We start from the raw sequence: 3,873 nt of genomic DNA on the forward strand, positions 1-3,873 counted from the left end.
AAGAGACAAGGGCAGAGATACGGAATGAGTGGAAACAGTATGACACACTGTTTTAGCACGAGATTGGTGCCTCAGCAGTATCCCCCTTTGCTATACAGCTCTGAGTTAATTTATCCTACACTAGGATCCTAGTATATCATAGAAATACCTGGTTGGAAGAGACCTTTAAGATCATCAAGTCCAACCATTCACCCTGCATTGCCAGGGTCCCTAAACCTAATTTATCCTATACTACTATCCTAATCCTAGTACTAGGATTTCGTATTTGAAGTTTCCTTTAGTTGTTCCTCCCTCTTACATCATCAGGGAACATGATGTAGCAAACATATGCCAAAGACAACTATAGCAGTTCAGCTGACACGTAATAACTTATAAAACTCCTGTAACTGAGCCCTGGCAGGGCAATGGAGAACCCCAAGTTACAAACAGATCATATTTACCCACTTGTTCATGCCATTCAACAGGTGACCCTCAACGAGTCTATCACCATCTTCGAGCAAGGCTGATGCAGTGATTTGGGCAACTGCTGACATGCTTACTTTAAGAGCACTGTTAGAGAATCCAAATCTCCCTCCCCTTGAAGATTAACAAATTATAAACAGCACATCTGGGGAATTCCTAGAAGTCCTACATCTTCCCATCAAAATATCTGGTATGACCTATAAAACCTTCAATAAAGTAGTTTGTAAACTGCTTTAGTAGGAGGCTCCCATTTGCTGAAGACATCCCTGGCTGTTTTAACTGCATTTGTTATAGATGTTTAATCCAGTTAAATGTACATATATCATTTAGTTAAGTACATCTCTGATCCCTGAGAACAGGGGATCATAATTGTTTTTTCCTTTTTCATTCTCTGTCTGCATCCACTATGAGGTTTCCAATACATAAGACTGTACCATTAAGCAAAAGCCTCAGAATCGCCACCTGCAGTAGCTGCAAGTTGCCAAGACCCTCCCTACCACACACTTGCTCAAATTAAGAACATCTTAATATCTTAGAGCGACTCTCCATTCTTCTCCTGGGGTTTAAATAAATCTTACAATCGTGTTTATTAAAGCAGTGTTTAAGTATCAAGTGTGAATAGCACTCCACTGCGCTAGGCACAGTGTCAGCAGTAAGACCTGGCACACCTGCAGCCCAGCCTGAAGAGCAGACAGATAGATCTAGCCTGAGACAGTACAGTCCACAGAGGAAATAGTATAATGACCAGCTGTTTCAGGCAAGTGTCACAGTTATTTGAAGGAGAGGGAAGGAGGCAGGAAAAGACCTAAAAGGAAATATGCTAAAAATAAAAGTGAAGGTAAGACACAGAGGGCACAGAAAAAAAAAATACTCAGAACCCAAAAAAAGCCACAGGAAAAACATCAGAACCATACTAAAAAAGAGTGGAGAGAAGCAGAAGCAAGAGCAGAGATTCAAGGAGATAAAAGAACGTGGAGCAGGACTATTTTCAGATTAACGCCAGACAAAGTCCCCAGAGTTCTCCAAAGGCACCAATCACTTGCTGTCACCACCACAGCAAGCAGCTCAGGCCAGCAGAGTCTCTAGATAGATCCCTGTGGCCTCTACAACCTCTGCCAGACCATGGAGCAGTGGAGGAAGGAGCAGGGCAAAAAGCATGTAGTTCCACACCTCCTAGAGTCTCCTCAGCAGGGTCCCTCCTATTACACTGCTGCAATTATCTACCACAGAATCCAATCCTTGTCACAACGCTGCACCCTCAAACCTTGGATCTGTCTAGAAGAGCAATTTATGTATTTATCAGTAATGCAGGTGTCCTTGAAAACACAGGAGCAACGAACAGCAAGATCCACTTGAACCTGCAGAGTTTTCCTGAGAGTGCAGAGGACCAAGCTCTCCCCTCAGCCAGAGCCCTGGGTTCTGATAGATTCTTCCGCTCTCCAGGACATCGGAGGACTCCACCTTTTTGCTTTGCAGTTTCTCCCTTCTGCCAAGTACCTCAGAAATAATTTCTGCCCTTCTAGGATTTGATACATTTTCTTATTCTCCAACTTCACTGAACACCAGACAAATACAGCATGTACTTGTCATGCTATTCCCTGTAAGACAGGGAACAGCATCACAGACCCAGAGTCCAACCTAGATAGTTAGACAGAGTGAAATCAGTAAGATTGTCAGTGATCTGATACAGCAGCCAAAATCCAGAGAAAAGCCAAAAATCCAAAAAGAGAAAGACAGATGAAGCTAGTTATAAAAAGGCATTCATTTAATGCCTATCTTCTAATGCTGGAAGAGGAGTAAGAAAATTTGCCACCTGTTCAGAATCAGTATCTACCACAGGTGGGAAGTATAGTGGGGAAAAAAGTAAAATTAAGTAGCTGATCTGAATCCCTGGGATGAACTGTGACCTGTGGCCCTTTTAAGAGTGAAAGGGGCATCGAAGCCTTTTCTACAGAGAGCAAAATCTAGTTGTGCTACACTGTTCAATTCATACTGCAGAACACAGACTAGCTCCAAGAGACTACCCAGCCTCCGCATCAGTCCTGAGTTACTGCTTTCAACTACGCCACAGAAATGGAACAAGTCAGCTTAGGTTAAAGATGGGTTTGGATTCAAGGAGATCATTATCTCAATTAACATTAAGAAACTGTAGGCATACCATCAGTGCAATGCAGATAATCTCCATAGCAGGAATAGATCTCCTGGTGAAAGATCTCTTCTTACAGATGAGGCAGCATTTTAGAAGCTACATGCATAAGTTCTTCATCACTGGCAAGTCTTGCTTTTTTAGTTATTTATTTTTAAAGTAATAAAAATAGCACGGCAAGAAGAGCAAGAGAACTAACTGTTGGGCATCTTTAATGCTATTTAAGGTAACCAAAGAAACTACAGCTCATTTTCACATTCTACTCAATCTGATCAAAGTGGGGGCTACTGCCAAAAAGGAAGGTCTTATTTCCCACCTTCACACTTCTGCCATGGCAAATCTGGCAGTCTTGTAGCCTTAGGATGAGTCAGGTTAGCTTACTGATCTGACAAACTAATCCATCTCCAAAATAAAACAATCCTCAAAGCAGCAAGCTGAACTGACTCACCTTAAGGATGGGCAGTTGTTAGATCTGACAAAGGGAAGAAGGGAGAAAACGACTATCCCTTACTGCCTATACTCCCCACTAAGCCATGCTACCTGTAACATAAAACCACATCCTCTGACTCCATGCCATGGTGAAGCTGCAGCCTGCAAAGGAGGCTACCTTCAGAAGCCTGGTAGTGCTGGTCCTCCCATCCCTCCCTCCACTCTGATACAGCTTTGCACTGGTACCAGGTATCAAAAGCTGGTATCAGAGGGTGAGCTGGATCAAAACTGATTCTGGAGGAACAAAATCCCCTGCCATGATTCACTCCACAGTAACGCAAGCGCTCAGGGTGGCAGAGTAAGGAGATGGAAGGACAGGCTGAAATACTCAAACTGCTGGCTTGGGCAAACCGAAGTGATAGCACCTGGGCACCACACTCATCTCTTCAAAGCAAAACACAAGCTCAGACTGTCAAACAATAGTAATACTTCCACTATGGTGGGGGTGGGGGGAAGTGTTACATCGCACCAGCATAGGCACTTATTACAGGCAGTAAGTACACTGCCTTAAAATTCATACCTTAGCTAATAGCAAGTATTATTTTCTCCTAAGGCTTCTTTATTAGTAAGTTTGTTTATTTTTCCTCTCTCAGAAACACTACACCTATTTCAATAAGACCCTTTTCCCAGTGAAAGGACAATACTGTAATTCAAGCTAAGGAAGATGTTTCCAAATATTTTATTGCAAATGGAATTTAGTTTTCTTCTCAAAAGAAAACATGAACAAAAGGAGCAATTCTGTTTGTAAGAATGAGCCCAGACATCTGAGGATTAAA

The sequence above is a fragment of the Buceros rhinoceros genome, unplaced genomic scaffold (genome assembly GCF_000710305.1).
Source record: "Buceros rhinoceros silvestris isolate BGI_N320 unplaced genomic scaffold, ASM71030v1 scaffold5929, whole genome shotgun sequence".
NCBI classification, from domain to species: domain Eukaryota; kingdom Metazoa; phylum Chordata; class Aves; order Bucerotiformes; family Bucerotidae; genus Buceros; species Buceros rhinoceros.